The sequence below is a fragment of the Megalopta genalis genome, chromosome 10, assembly GCF_051020955.1.
Source record: "Megalopta genalis isolate 19385.01 chromosome 10, iyMegGena1_principal, whole genome shotgun sequence".
NCBI classification, from domain to species: Eukaryota; Metazoa; Arthropoda; class Insecta; order Hymenoptera; family Halictidae; genus Megalopta; species Megalopta genalis.
In genome coordinates, this window is record NC_135022.1 from 10368875 (window position 1) to 10385952 (window position 17078).

The 17078-nt window shown below is 34.7% G+C and overlaps 1 protein-coding gene across 2 annotated transcripts in view; it reads left to right on the forward strand.

Annotated features, from left to right (window-relative positions):
• Window positions 1-17078, forward strand: part of Dh44 (corticotropin-releasing diuretic hormone 44) — a 64845-nt gene that overhangs the window by 6474 nt on the left and 41293 nt on the right. The window contains exon 1 of one of the 2 annotated variants that reach the window (XM_076524695.1): window positions 15920-16054. The exons of the other annotated variant lie outside the window; for it this stretch is intronic. The gene's annotated coding sequence lies outside the window, so the exon portion shown is untranslated. Of the gene's footprint in view, window positions 1-15919; window positions 16055-17078 lie in introns of those variants that run through there. 2 annotated transcript variants of the gene reach the window in all.

Below are 17078 nucleotides of genomic sequence, written 5' to 3' on the forward strand. Positions count from 1 at the left end.
GGCGTTGGCGGCTTTGCACCTTCGATACCGGTCTCTTTTTTATGCCCGCCATCTTGATTCTTCTCGCCGCCTTGCATGCAAATGTCGCGGGGAAATCTGCGGTAGAAAATCGAATAACGCAAGTGTTCGTCTGTCAGAAAACGTGAAAAAGGAACGCAATTTATTATTTATCAGACTGGAAAAATAATTTCGATCACGATCCATTAACAGCGAACACGATTTTAATTTTTCGCCACGAAATCGCTGGCTGGTTTGATTCGTTGTGCAGATGCGTCCTGAGAATTAGATTAAAAAGAATATAAAGAGAGAAACAAAATTTTTTTTTAATTTAAAACTTGTTTAAATTTAGTCTTTTCTGCTAAATTTTACAAAATGTTTATTACGATCGTTATTGCTATAACGAATCTTATCTTCTCTACTATTATATTATGAAACAAGTTGTTCTAATTTTGTGTGTCTTTTGTGAATCTCGCGCGGGGCAGATAACATTCTATTAATAGAATATATCGAACTTTGTTTCTTAATTACTATACTGCGCATTTTAGGCGTTCATGACAAAAAAATGTGTTGATCAAATACGAAATAGACGAAATATTTTCAAAAATATAGAAATATTAATGCATTATTTTTAACTTATTCAAATTTCTAAGAAACGAGTTAAAATAGCTTGTAATTAGTGCAGACATTTTTATATTACATAAAAATTCAAACGTTAAGATAGAAAAGTTTCGTGTGAAGAGAGAGAGAGAGAGAGAGAGAGAGAGAGAGAGAGAGAGAGAGAAAGAGTAGCATCCGATATTTGATGTGGTCTGTGCCCATCATAAACAGAAAGTTGAAGGGGAAGCATGGAAGGATTTACAAGTATCACGTTTTGTGATTCCACGAAGCGTACACGGGGTCTTATGGGGATCTTAATACGTCATAAAGAGGAAGTTATTCGCTACTGTTTCAAAAGTTCACCAAATCCCCCGTATCTTCGAGCATATAAATCGAATATTGCTCGATCGGACCCTCACGTATGACACATCTGGTTTGTCTCTCTTAATACTTTGTTGATCGCTGTCACGTATTTATACACGCGAATCTCCTTGATCAATTAGATTACTTCGTACCAAGTCTTCCTAATTGGAGGTCCACGATCGGAATTAATTATTAGTCATAATTATCTACTATCCTCTTTAGACTTCTGGATTTTATGCATTTGTAGCGTTTTTGATCCTGTTGTGTTTGAAGAAAACGTTTTCAGGAAAAATGTTCGAGGAAATATAATAACAAAGAAATCGAAGAAATATAAAATTTATAATAGAGTAAAGCAGTTTTTGTATTAAACTGTGATATTGTGTTGCATTCCAATTGTACTCAATTAACAACATGACAAACTGTATTATTTCATACTGTTTTGTTACATTGAATGAAATAGAAGAGTTATTTCTAATAAATCACTGTAACGATCTTTGCGATCATAAATAATAGAATCTCTTCTATTTCAATATTGCACGTATTAATTTCCTTTAACGAATTTGAATGCAACTAGCACCGACCAAAAATTAGTAGTATATCCCATGATCATCACAGAGAAGTGAACAAGTTTCCGAGTGATTAAAAGCGTTCCTCCGTGTTTTTAATTAATTTAACAGGATAACGTGCAAATTAACTGTGTCAGACATCCATCAAAAAAGTATTTCGCTCTCCCAATATGGAATACTGGATTTAACAGCTGCGGAGTGATTAACAGTTCACTGCTTCAAACCTAATTAGTACCTGGTTGAGGTCTACAAAGGGAACCAGACCAATTTTGTGTGAAACGAACCGTTAAAATGTTAATAAGGAAAGGAGGAACTTTAATTGCCAGCCCCTCTTGCTTTTTCACTTGTTGAATGATAATTATGAAAATTATATGAAAATTATTATTTTAGACACTCATGAAAATAATTTGATTATAACACTTAATATCAAATATTTATAGCAATCATTGTTACAATACTTTTCTTCAAGCAGAAGAAAATCTGCTGAAGCAGTTTTCTCTTATGTACCTTCGGTCCACTCTACGTATCTTAATTGACAGCGATCATCAGTAATTAATGGACTAAATGATTTGTTCAATGAATCATTTTCATTGGAAAATTAATGTAATTTTAGAGACTTGTATAAACGTTGGTAAATAACGAAGAGTAAATTGTAAAAAGTAAGTTGTAAAACTGACGGGAATCAGAAGAAGAAGAAGAGGCACGTGACGTATATAAAACTCGCAATTTAATTAATACGATCCGCGGCGGGAGTAGTTATTTCCGGCTTAACTAAATAAAAGGAGTCGTCGACGGCAGTGGCGCGTAATTCGAATACGGCACCGAATTCCAAGAGCACCCGTCAAGCAGTCGACAAGTGCTGTAACTCCAAATGTAATCGGAAGCCTGACTCTTATTTTCCATCAAGTTTACTTCCGCCTGGTCGAAATTGAAGAATTTTTCGAGCTCGCGATAAATACCTCGGGAAACTCGGGGTTTCCTTGGACAGCATGCCACCCGAGGACGATATATACGTCTCACGGAGCAGATTACTAAACTGATCTCAGTTTCGTACGGAATCTCTTCTCATGAAACTTGATTCAGTTTTCGAAGCGTTAAACTCGACACTAAATCGGGCGCCGCTCGCCGTTTTCGATTCTTCTATTTGTCCAAAATCAGATATATATGCCAATAAATTTTCTAAAATAAGAAACGAATCGATTGAAAATTTATTAACAAATAATTACTACTTATCCGTAGACAAGGAAACTTCGATCTGAAAATCTTTAACCCTCGAACTAACCCCGGCTACACCATAAAATTCTTAAATTGTCCGCAAACGTGTATATAAAAACTAAAACATCGAGGTTATATGTTATTACATAACCTATAAATATGTTTTATGGGTAAATCAACGTTTTATGTATCAAACGTCTAAATAAATACTAAAACATTGAGATGCAGACAAATTAAAAATTATATACATATAAAATACTGGTGTTCTTGGATTCTTTTAAAATTTTAATCGTTTTATATTTCACACACTCGTGTTTGTTATAAATACACAACGTTCGTAGTCTGGTCATATGTATATAATAAAACGGTGCATGATTTTTATAAATAAGGTAGCTGAATAAGTAAAGTCAAATGAGAATAAATATTTGGAACATTAATATCCACCTTATATATTGCACTATAAATATAAATATAACGTGTTAAAACATTTAGAATATAGATTTGCTCCAATTAGAAATAAAATGAATGAAAATAGAGTGGATCTCGGAATAGGAAAGTGAAGGTTAAACCGTCTAGCAATAAAAAAAACCCTTTTCGAAGTAGAGTATGACACATAGTTCTTCTGCAATACATTTCCGTTATGATCATTATAGAAAGCGAATAATTGTCGTAATAAAATATAAACATTTACGAACAGTCACACACTTGGGCTAGTGTTGAAATAATTTATAGAACCGAATTCTCGACACCTGTTTTAGCTGTTCTTGTCACGAATCCTATCTTCTAGGGGATGATATTGATTTCCATTCGCACGATAATCCCTTGTCCTCCATTTCGTACGAAAGACACCGTGTTTCATCCACAACGATAAGGTTACCGTAAAAGTTATCTCGATCGTTCCTTCGAAAATTAATATTGGGTTGGCAACCAAGTAATTGCCGATTTGTTCGATGAAATAAAAAATTCTTTTTTACTTGGAACGAAGTTTAATCTGTAATGTATTTTCCATTTTGTTCGATGACCTTTTGCCATCTCTCTGACAACTTGAAAATTCCACGCTCGTAGAAAGTCTGATCCTTTTCGGCCAAAAACTGAGGTAAGTGAGATTTTACGGCGTCATCGTCATTAAAAGTTGTATCACGAAGGGAGTTGTCCAGGGATCGAGATAAGTGGTAATCCGATGGCGCGAGATCAGGGCTATATGCTGGGTGTAACAACAATTCCCAAGCAATATCCATCAATTTTTGCCGAGTGGACAAAGACGTGTGCGGCCTAGCATTGTCCTGCTGGAAAATGACACCTTCACGATTGACCAATTCTGGTCGCTTTTACTTGACCGCTGCATTCAATTTGTCCAGTTGCTAACATTCACGGATAATAAAAAATAACATAATAATAATAATAATAATTTTGTAATATAACATTTAATATCATAAATATTATGATAGATATCATAAATTAGATATCATAAAAATGGGAGTGAGAGACATCTATAACTGAAGTCGGCAATTACTTAGTTGCCAACCCAATATTATTACATTCTTTCTAATATCAATTTTTCTCGACGCCGAAAATACACCAATAAAATTGTTTCGCACAAATTACTTTACGCCCGCCGCAGCTTTGTTTTTAGAAAAGAAAGAGAACAGAAATATTGGAATGCTCGAAATCGACGACGAAAGAGTTCTGGATTTCTTTATCTATCTTAAAAGAACCGTTTCCTTTGTGTCAGAGTGACAAATTTACAGAGATATTTCCGGCACGATGAAAAACATTCTGGACAACTGTTTCTGACAAACTACCACCACGCAACCCCACTTCTCAGAATTTTTCACAGATTACTGTTACTATACACAGCAGATACTCTCAGGTATAAATCCGCTGTCAACATGTGTACGAACGGTTTTAAAACTTTTCTGTGCTCAAGATCTTTCGCATTTTACACTTTAAAAACACAAATCAATGTAAGAGTTATAACGATGACTAGAAAAAAAAAATGAATATTCATAATAATTTATGAATTCTCCAACGTGGTGATTTGAATATAGTAAGAAAAAATATAATAAAATGCATAGTATTGGTATCTCCCCCAGTGACTGTAGCTTGACTATGCATCGACCATTTTCAATGAAGTTTTTCTATATGCATATAAATTACCGAGATCTACATGCATTTTTTAAATATTCGTTCCAGGTACAGAGAAAAAAGTTAAAAAACGAGAGCTTTTTTTGGCATGCCAAGTAATATCAGAATTAAAAATAGAAATATTTCAGTCATCGTTAGACCGCGGATTTTTATGCAAAATAAAAACGTTGTGCGTCACTCGTAAGATACAGAAGCCGAATAAATCATCCTTTCTCTCGTTAATGATTTTAATAGTTAGAAAATGACATTTTTGGTATTCCTATAGATCATTTTTATTTTTTCACCGTTTAAAATGTCACGTAGTCAATTTTGTAATAAACGCATAAAATCCGCAGTCTAATCATTGCACAATATATACAACTAGATCCTTTAACAGTTAAAAAAAAAAATCCAGTCACTTAGCGTAGTTTCAAAAGAAAAAGAACAGTTACTGCGTTTTAAAAGGTGTTCGAATCCCCTTTTGCCAGGGATTGCAGTAAACTTGTGCCAGGACAACCGATCACCTTCGAAAGAGTTGAATATCTTTGTCATTACGAAATGTAGGTGAAAGTTTGCCAGCGTCGGCGTTAATCCGATTTCTTTCGAAACGAAATCCCAACCCGGATCGCCGGTAATCGGGAACCCGTCGAAACTTTGGAAGCGCGGAACGCAGCCGATCGATTTTCCATTGGGCCGCGCGCGCGGGTAACGCTTCTCGAGATCTCGCCTCGTCCGCGTGCAGAAGTATCGGCGATTGTTCTGCCCCGACAATGGTGCCGTTGACGGCTCGCTTTAACAAAATTATCGCGAGCCGCGTAGTAGTCGCGAACGGGATTAACTTCGACTCGGTAATGTTGCGGGTCAACGAGCGGCTCGTGAAATTCCCACGGATCGGCCGCGGACCCATCGATCGGCACCCGTGAAAACTCTCGTCGGTGTCCCCCGGCGCGCGCCCATAAATAAATCATGAGTCGAATGATTAATACACCCGGCTGCTGCCATGCCGCCCGCTCCTTTTCAAGAACAAGGAACTCCACCCTCGCTGTTTTCCTTCAGCCTGTTGCTGCTCGGCATTTCACCGTAACGACGGGACTCGCTTATGTAGCAATCTACCGCGATCCACGGAGTTCCAGGGAAAGCGATCATAGTATTCTACCATCTGATTTTTCAACGAATGTCGGATTTACCAAAAATTATTGAAAATCGTTTTTAAACGTTAGAATTTTTGCTAGCCTTTTGTCGTCTGTTTTCGATACGTGAATAATTCATTTTGTTCTTCTATTCCAGGGGTGTCAAACTCAAAAGCTAACTTGGGCCAAATAAACAATGCTTAACTTTAGGTGGGATGCAAAAAAAAGTGCAGTAAATATGAAAGCTCACAGAATGAAAATATATTGACAAAAATTATTTCATTAGTACAAAGTACAGTTCCTTTCTACTCTGTCTGTATTTTACTTACTTATAATTTATTTTTCAAAAATATCTACGAAGGATTATGGAATTAGAATATATTCACAAAAATTATTCTCACAAAAACAATGGAGCATTAATTTCGTATTTCGTTAGTGCTTTATCATGTTTTGTGTTCGTCATGTTTTATACAAACTTTAGTTAGTACATAGTGTAGATGGAACTTGCTAATCAATTTCGACTAGATGAAAGAATAATGGAAAGTTTTGCAACCTCTTTTTTGACATAAATACAGATTTGTAGATTGACAATTTTTAGTGCAACAACATAGTAAAAATCCATTTTTCCGGGACAATATCTATCAAAACCCAATAGTTCAGTGAAATGAAGTATTTCAGTTGATTGGAAAAATAACTATCTATTTTTCGCTGAATCATTTTCTTGTTGCTCTATTTTTGAGCTTCGCTAAAGTTAAAACAAAAAAGTTACGCCTGACGGCTTGTAAACCACAATGTGTGTGCGCACAATGCGCTGCTACGAATCGTATAACCGACGCATGAATGATTCCATATGCAAAAAGGAATTGAAAGCACAGACATTTTGCGGGCCAGCTACAAATTCCGGGAAAATTCAATTCGAAGACAGAACCGTAAAAATATTTCGGAAACGTTATTTGCTCAATTGTTCGAATATTGAATAGATTCGCAGCCTAACAAAAGATCGCGCAGTGATTTGAACAGGAAACGTTTCATGACCAAAATTCTTAGATTGAAAAAAAGTTCGTTTCAGTATAAACTGAGAACTCTTCGAAGCTCCAAATTAAAAACTTTATTTGTTTCAGATAATTCCGTGCTGCAATACGGTGTTCTAAATATAGAATCATAAATTTAAACGCTTTACACACGGTTTTGAATTCAAAATTATATTATAATTTTAATTATTTTTTATTAATAATTATATATAAATGAGTGATTCCTGAGACCATTTGAAATAACTTTTTTCTTAGCGCAAATGCAATCCGTGGCTTCGTTTGCGAGTTATTAACGAAAAACAGTGACCAATGAGAGGCGAGCTAGGCTGGCGCGAGGTGCCGGTGCGCCGAGGCGCTGGTGTCTCGCGCCAGCCGAGCTCGCCTCTCATTGGTCATTGTTTTTCGTTAATAACTCTTAAACAAAGCCGCGGATTGCATTTGCGCTAAGGACAAAGTTACTTCAAATGATCTCAGGAACCTTTCATTTCCTGGAAGTAACATAATTTCGGGACACTCTGTATATTAGTTGGTGCACTTGAAGTATTGAATCTAGTTTCAAACATTTTTACAATCCATATACAAATAGCGTCAAATTTATAACAATTCAAACTTTGGAAAAGTTCTAACCTGTTGCTAAAAACAGAATATCAAGTTTAGACACAACTTTTGCAACCTTCGTGTGTGAAATAATTTTCGTAAATAAACGAGCATTCGAGCGGTGAACGCGCCCGTCATTACGCTCGTATCAAATTTCAACAGATCATTATTTTGCAGACATTTCCAATGATCTAGCAAAAAATGTTTTGAACAAAAGTTGGTCAATATTCACGTTTCTACGAATCAGAATATAAAAACTTGCAGAAAGAAATTTTCTCCATAGAAAATGCTGGTCAACTCGATTTTTTATAAATGGTAATATTTATTTTTGGCTTCATAATATTCTAGCTGGTGTCAACACGAATTCACGGACCTATTACACCAGGGGTGTCAAACTCAAAAGCTAACTTGTGCCAAATAAACAATGCTTAACTTTAGGTGGGCCGCAAAATATATTTTTATTTTAACTAGTACATTGTAATAAACACATATATAAAGTTAAATTATTGTTTACGTCCTGATACTTGACATCAAAAATGTTCATCTCGGGCCGCGAGTTTGACACCCCTGTATTACACTATACATATAACCATAACCGTTGAAGCAACGCTAAAATCATTTTGATCGCAGAAAGCGAATTCCCAGACCATTGTGGATCGTGACGAACTGCACATTTTAATATTTCCCCGCATTGACTAGAATTTGAATATCATGCATGGAAACGAGACGGCCGTGAAATAGTTTCGACGCAACGTGGACGAACGATTCAAAATTTCGAATAAAAATCGCGGGGCACGGCGATATTTGAAAATTCCATGCATTGTTGGTTTCAACGGCCTCTTTAAAATCGTTAAGTAGATTAAACACGAGAATTTCGGTCTATATTAATGGAACGTTTCGCGCGCCAGCCTCCTCTTCCTTGATACAGATATTTTCTGTCTTGTTCAGCGACACTCTAAAATCGACTGGTGCCGCACACAGAACCGCAGTGGTTTAATGAGAACGAATCAACAGGCGGCCGGGGCAGATAGGGTCGTAAAAACAGAATGAAGAGAATACTACGGCTGTCGCGCTCCTACAAATGTCATTTAATAACTGCGCTTTCTCGCTTTATTGGCTCGAGAGAATAACCGCCGGGAAAAATTCAGTGGGGCAAGAGACATCCAAAAGCGGTAAAACACATTTCCCAATTGAAATCGTGTATTTATGTTCAACTTTTTGATGGTGCACGATAAGGCATTATACAGGGTGTCCCAGGTTTTAATGTTCAAACTTTGTCAGTACATTCTATGGCACAAAGTAAGAAAATCAATGTATTTAATTCTTTAAAGCATAAATATTTTCATCTGCGTATTTGTGTGTTTGTGTATGTGTAATTCCATAATTGCAAATCAATTTTCAAACTAACTTTCGCATGATTATCGAAAGAAAATTAACGTCCCTTGTGGTAGGAGCTCTTGCGAATGCTTAGAAAATGAATCATAATGTCGAATCGAATGAAGTTTATGCGGTTTAGAATTGTACAGGGTGTCCTACAGGTTTTAATGTTCAAACTTTGTCAGTACATTCTATGGCACAAAGTAAGAAAAAAATGTTACGTGAACACAGATCATATAGAGCTTTATTAAGAAGTTATAACAAAAATTCAGAATAGGAATAGTAATCGACTAAAGAAGAAATAAAAAATAAAAAAAAATCTTCGATCGATGTCAATCATGTATTGTCAACAACGATTATTAATACATTTCGAAATGTATTAATAAACACAGCTAACATAAACGCACGGCATCTGCTGATCTATTCAAGCGAATGCTCGCAGTAACAGCGAGTTGATTACTATTCCTATTCTGAATTTTTCTTATAATTTCTTAATAAAGCTCTATATGGCCTATGTTTACATAACATTTTCTTCTTACTTTGTGCCATAGAATACGCTAACAAAGTTTGAACATTAAAACCTGGAACACCCTGTATATGTGTGTTTAGGAACATCGAATAAATAATAAAAGTCATCTTATTAAATAACAATCAGTTAAATATACATTCAGATGTGTGAAATCAACTTATCGTCGTTAACAACTAATTTACATGTAATGTAAATTAATCGATAACTAATTGAGAACAACTTAACATCAATTTAAAACGTTAAATTAACAACCAATCAAAAACAAATTTTTAGGCTTTATAATTAGATATTATCTTATTAACATAAGACATGTAATAAAATTATTTTTTTAATAGCTCTTATAAATAACAATATAAGTTAGATAATACAAATATTACATATAGGAGAATAAATATTCAATGTATAATGTAAATAAATTTTGATAACATGTATTTCCAATACCGTGAATCATTTTCGTAAGAAACTTCTGTAACATGCAGTGACGTCAATAATTATAGAAATCCCTGTAACTACTCCGATAGCAACTAATTTCGTTTGCATATTAAAATTAACACTTTATCCTACACAACAAGGTAATAAATCATCAAAATTAATACTGTCAAAACGAAATTTAGCAGAATTCAAATACACGCCTAGTACTTTATCTCCATCAGCAAATAGTTAATTGAAGAAAATAACGCTGTAAATGACAATTTTATATTTCAATCAATTCGCTGCGGGCATCTTGATTGCGTGTGTTTTCTTCATAATTTTAAGGACGTTTATGCGACGTTTTACCGTTTTTCCGGGAGTTCGCATTTAGGACGCAGTTTGCTAAAATTGATTTTTAAGATATAGTTATCCGAACTGTGACTTGTGACATCGAAACGTGTCAGACAGCAAGATTGTAACGCGTCCATTAGTCGGCTATTCCGAAATTAGACGTAACAAATAGAGCTGAAATAATTCGTGTTGCTCGGCAGCGGACGGACTTGGACGAGGAACGTTGTCGAACCGCCACATTATTATCCTGGATAATCGAATAGATTAGCCGTGTTACGATCGACTAACTAGTTCCCTTGATAGACCGAGGGGATTAATCTCGCGCGAACGACTGCGACGCTCCGCGTCGGTGTCGCAGAATTTATCATCGGCATAAATCATGCGAGAAATGAACTCCGCGCGTACTCGAAGAATTGAATGGAGGCACAGACGGCCTCGATAAGAACGCGTAAAATTAGAAGCAATTACGCGACCGTTGATTGAGACGCATCACATTATCACGGCGGCCGGCGCCGAGGAGCTTCAATCGCTATCGCGAGCTCATTGTGGAAGCTCGGCCACCGATACATCGGATTGTTCAATAATAGTTGCATATAATAGTTGTTATATATATATATATATTATATTATATTATATTATATTATATTATATATATATTATATTATATTATATTATATTATATATATATTATATTATATTATATTATATTATATTATATTATATATATATATATATATTATATTATATTATATTATATATATATATATATTATATTATATTATATTATATTATATATATATATATTATATTATATTATATTATATATATATATATATTATATTATATTATATTATATTATATTTTATATATATATATATATATATATATATCAATAATAGTTGTTATCGCGTCCTTGCTTGATTACCATTTTCCTGGCCACCCCGTTACGTTCTCGTCCGGTTCTTGCTGAAATTTTCCCATTCATCGTGCCAGACCATTTCTTCTCTACGCCTCAACCTTAACCTTAACCTACTCCCTGTCCGTCCGCGTTTTCCATACTGCCCTCCAACTACCTTATCACTCCTCGTTCACTAATACATCTTTCCCCGTTATCGCCGGTCTCGTACCTTTTGTCCCTCTTTCTCTATCATTCGCGCGATTTACGCTCGAGGGACAATATCGGATAAACGCTTTGTGCATCGTATTCGTGTTAAACAGCGACACGAATCGTTTAGCTGTCACCAATGTTTTCATGAATTAGACGATCGGAAGAAATTTTTGTTTGTTAACATTGTTAATGGCCGCTCGTACAACATGCGTGTGATGCTTTAATAATTATGTAGGTGATTGCTTTAATAATTATCACACAAAGGAAATTGTTAAATTTGTTGTATTAAATGTGTTGTTATTTTTGTTATTTTCGTTTTATGTGTATGATCGCACATGTTGAATTATTTCATGAATTCACATAAATATATATATAAATATATATATATAAAAATATAAATATATATTTATATAAAAATAAAATATATAAATATATATAAAAATATATATAGAGAGAGAGAGAAATAAATATATATAAAAATAAATAAATATATATATAAATATTTCCGGCACCTGGCGACGTTTGACTATATAAACGTGCGGACATTAAAGTGTTAACGAGGATGACAGAATGTCTCTTGGATTCAATTATAAAAGGCAAATTTTGTTTTTTATTAAGAAATGTGTTACTGTCTAAAGTAATAAAACTATTGCACGAAATAGCCAAAACTGAAAAGAATTTCGAGTTTCGGTGTACCAAAGTGACCATTCCGATTAGAAACATAGCGATCTCTCGGATTGTCCAGCATAATCTCAAGAAAATTAACATCAAGCATACGACAATTAATGTTACGATTCCTCCATTCACACGATTCCTCTTGGAGCTAACAATTCTTATCGCTTTCTGTTTTTCGGGTGCCTAGGCTACGTCAGCCACTGCAATCTCCCTATTTTATCTGCAGAGCTGGGTAATATTTATAGAGGAAATATTTGAAATACTATTTTATGTGTAATAGACTCTTCACAATTCAAATAAAATATTGTTTCGAATTTGGCAGAAAATTATTTCAATAAATACAATACTGCGAAGTGTGAAATCGATATTTTATTTTGATAATGTAGAACGTAAAATAGAGTTAACTTAAAGTTGAAGCATGATAATAAATATTTTACTTTCTTAATTTGAAACATAAACTCGAGTATCTTTTATTTTAATAACATGAAACATAAGATAGAGTACTTCTCACAGTTCTTAACCTGAAAATAAATTGTAAAAATGATCAACGTAACGTAAAACGAGATAACGTAAAATATTGTAGTATTTGTAAATGAAATTTGTTGGCTTTTTTAAATACAGTCATTCGCATGCAACAAAATGCATCTTTTATGTACGTTTATAATGCAGAGGAAAAGTAATGTACTTCGTTCGTTTTAGAACAAATTAATTATATTTTAAACTATGAATTAGTAAAATAAAAATGTTTGTGTGTTTTTCAAATAAAATACTATTTGAAATATTATCCTATATATATCAAACATATATAGATAGATAGATAAACAGACCTGCGTAAAATAATATTTCAAATGGCAAATAGTAAAGAGATATTTTATTTTAAAATATGCATGTATTTTTAAGAATATAATATTTTGTTCGTTGGTAGATAATATTATATATAATATATTTATATATATATATATTATAATATAATATATATAATATTATAATATTAATATTATATATAAATAATATATATATATTAATAATATTATAATAATATTATAATAATATATATATATATATATATATATATATATATATATATATATATAATATTATAATATTATATTATATATATTATTTTTAAATATGCATGTATTTTTATAAGAATATAATATCTTGTTCGTTGGTAGATAATATTATATATATATAATATTATCTATCAACGAACAAAATATTATATTCTTAAAAATACATGCATATTTAAAAATAAAATATCTCTTTACTATTTGCCATTTGAAATACTATTTTACCCAGGTCTGTTTATCTGTTGAGACTTGAGACCCTAATCCCAGCTGCCCTCTTCTGTATCTGTTTGTACCTCTCCTCTCTCTTCGTAACACCTCGTTCTCGTCAGACGATTTCTTCCTACGTTTTAGTTTCTCCTCGAACCGAGTAGCCCTTCTGCCAACCATTGTCATCACCTTGTTCCTCCTCATTCCTTCCACCCTCGTCGCATACCCTAGCGTCCTTCAATCTAAAGCCATTGTCCATCTGAAAAATTGCACTTACATGCTTGTCAACTCCTACCACCGCTTCACTTCGTCGCCCACGCTGCGAACACCGCGCATTCTCTGATCTTCTTCGCATTGTCTCGCTTCCGAAGATACACGACATTTCGGTCGACACCTCCGCGCCACTTGTTTGCCACGAATTACCAAAGCTTGCTAGAAGTGGATCCTATCACATATTCTATATCCTTGTCGTATTATCTTTCCATTCGATAGTTATCGGCATCTAGAACGACACAGAGGTGTTTTTTACGATCTATCGGTTATAAAATATAAAAAGTCGATTCTTCCATTATTGCATTATTGCATATTGGCTTAGTTAGCGAGGATATTATTTCTGAAGAAAGCTTGAGAAATAAATATTTTCCAGTTTATGTTGTTCCAAATGAAAATTGATTTCGTGGAAAACAATATGCATATATATATATATATATTGCATTGTTATTGCTAACATGAAAAGGGTAAATCAAAGTCAATTGTTTTGACTGTGCACATCAATAATGAAGAGGTATTCGTTCGATTGAATAGAAGTAAGTATATTAAAAACGTTCTTCTTTTTTTAAATTTTTCGTACAATTATGTTATCTCCACTTTTGGACGTTCTTATTACGTATGACTTTCTTTAGGAAATCGATCACGTGTGTCCAGATTCAGAGAAACATAAGATACGATATTTTTCATGTCAATATTATATAAAACGGAAAACAGTGTATTCTTGCGAAAAATGTGACTGTCCAATCTGCTTAGAGTATGTACAGTCCTCGCGCGATAAAGAGGCACTTCTACGTTTACATTCCCCCTCTTACTAGCTGCCCCACTGCCGCAGCTATCGACCGCTATTGGTCGAAAACGGTGACGAAGATCGACGGCGATTAATATCGACCGATAGCTGCGACAGTGGGACAGCTAGTAAGAGGGGGAATGTAAACACAAAAGTGCCTTCTTGTCGCGCGAGGACTATATATAGATTGTGCTATGATAGCGTATAAAACGCTGTAACGTTATAAAACACAACGGTGCTATGACAGATTTAATTCTTTTAATTCTAATTTTTAATTTTTGCTCCTAAGTCAGTTATATTCATTTTCATGGATTTCTATTTTTATTATGTATTGCACGTTTGCTTGCTTATGTTTATACTCCAGCCTATCATTGATGAAATTAGTAAAAGAAGATAACTCGACCACTGTTAGCGGCTTCGCAAGCTGCTAACGAGAATAAATCGATCTCACTGATAGCCAATATTCGCACTGATTGAATACTATACTATTATCGCAAAGGACTCGGAGCGGCAAACTCGTAAGTTGTGCAGGAAGGCAATACAAATGACTAAGTAATTGCTAACGGTAACATCTCGAATTTCAGCACAACAAATCGTACGGTATCTCGAGCAGAAAATGATTGAATTTTCACACGAGGCCTTTTCTACGTATGTGTGCGTTCAATTTTACAGCGTATAACATTCCGAGAATTGTGCTCGATCTTCTTAGAATTAGCTCCGAAACAGGACAGTTCTGTATTTGCAAATGAAGATAACAGTAGAGATTGTCGTCACCGTTCGTTGATCTCGAAAAATACCCCTCACGAATGCCGGTGGGCGGCAAGGAATTGTGGCAGCCATTTTACTGCATACCGCATACCGCGATCCTATTCGTTTATGTCCGTGGAGGACACCGAGCAAGCTGTGCTTTACGAGACGGCTCACCGACAGAAAGAAAAAAAAACCCGAAAAAAGAACATTAACGCTTCGCGCACGCGACAAGGTTACACACCGTCGAGGTTCAAGGTTCGCCGAGATTCATTCCAACAGTGTTGGAAAAGCGGTAATTAATTTCCTTGTCAAGGGGTGAAAAAAAAGATGGTCCTCTCTTTCGCTATAAATTTCACTTCCGTGGCAATCGCGGTGGGGATTGCGAGAAGTGCTGCATCACCGAGATAATGATTCACGCGCAATCTTATCGAGGGCTAAGAGAGGCATCTAATGATTCCAGTTGACAATTAAAGCGCGGTCGATTGCCATGCAAGGCTCCGATTGGAACGCCTCCGAGCCGCTGGAATTTCCTTACATGCAGGAAACGGTCTGAAAATTCCGGGTTTTTTTTAAGAGTTTGCAACGATTTAGAGAATTATTGCAAAATCATGCGACCTTTATTGCGCAATCAGAAACGGCAACGTTTGCCATTTCGTTGCTTCGACCGGTCGCTATCTTATCGCTTTCTTTGAAAAATGCCGTCGAATGCTTCCACAGTCGCCTCGCGCATTCCTGATGCATCGCGATGAGGGTCCGCATAGTTCGAATAAGTGATTCTATGCAGTCGCAGCTTTCTGCACAGTGATGAGATGACGGTAAACTCTTTCCAGTTGCGTGAAAATCTTTCGGACAATTTCTCGAAAATAAAGACTTGACTAGTACAGGAAACTTCCTAGGTGAGTTTGTGAAGAATAATAATTGGATGTTATAGTGTTCCGTCTTTTAACAATTGAAATGATTCGTTCGGAAAGATATCTGCTGAAACATGGTGTCGAAGCCTGTTTTTTTTTTAACAGACTGCGGATTTTTGTGTAAAATAAAAATTGTCTACAGTGTCTGCAAGATACAGGAACTATACATGGGTATTTATTTATTTTTTTAAATAATTTTAATTAATTGGTAATAGTATAGCAACGTTTTTAGATCGTTTAAATGTTTTCTTGTAAATACATAAAATCTATAGTCTAGTTTTGTACAGAAATAAACCTGGACTCGTCTCAAAACTGCAAGATTTTACTTTTGTTTTCCATCGTTCATTTTCTTGCAAAATGTTTTTACATAATATACGTGGGAAGAAACCGAAGGCACGTCTTTTACTAAAAGAAAACTTTTACTAAATCTTTTACTAAATAAAAAACTACTGGAGCTATCGTAAAATAGAAATTTCAATCTTCAAATCTTCGATAGATTCAAATACGAAGAAATGTTTCTAATCACTAGACTGCGAATTTTTATGCGATACAAAAATTGTCTGCGTCGGTTGCAAGAAATAGAAACTAAATAAAAAGTTCGTCCTCTTTTTAATAATTGCATTAGATCGAAAATAATATAATGTCATTTTAAAAATTCATTTAATCTCTCTACTATTTTAATTCGAAACTACTCATTTTTACTATAAGTGCATAAAATCCGCCATGTACTTGCAGCATTCTCGAGAAGAAATTCGAGAAGAAAATCTAGCTTGCGAAGATTCTTGCTTGCGAAGTTATGACAGTTTAAGTATCGACTACTTTTTGGAATGTCTATAGTTTCTCGTCTGGGACATTTCTGTTGCAAAGGATCTGCAACTTGCCATTTATGGTTATCTCCGTGTTCCACGTGGCCAGACGCTTCTGGCGGCTTACAAAATGCCAGAACATTGTTTAGTACACACGACCCTCTTCCGGGGTGGCGGCGTAAAATCTGCTTTCTCCTCGCGGT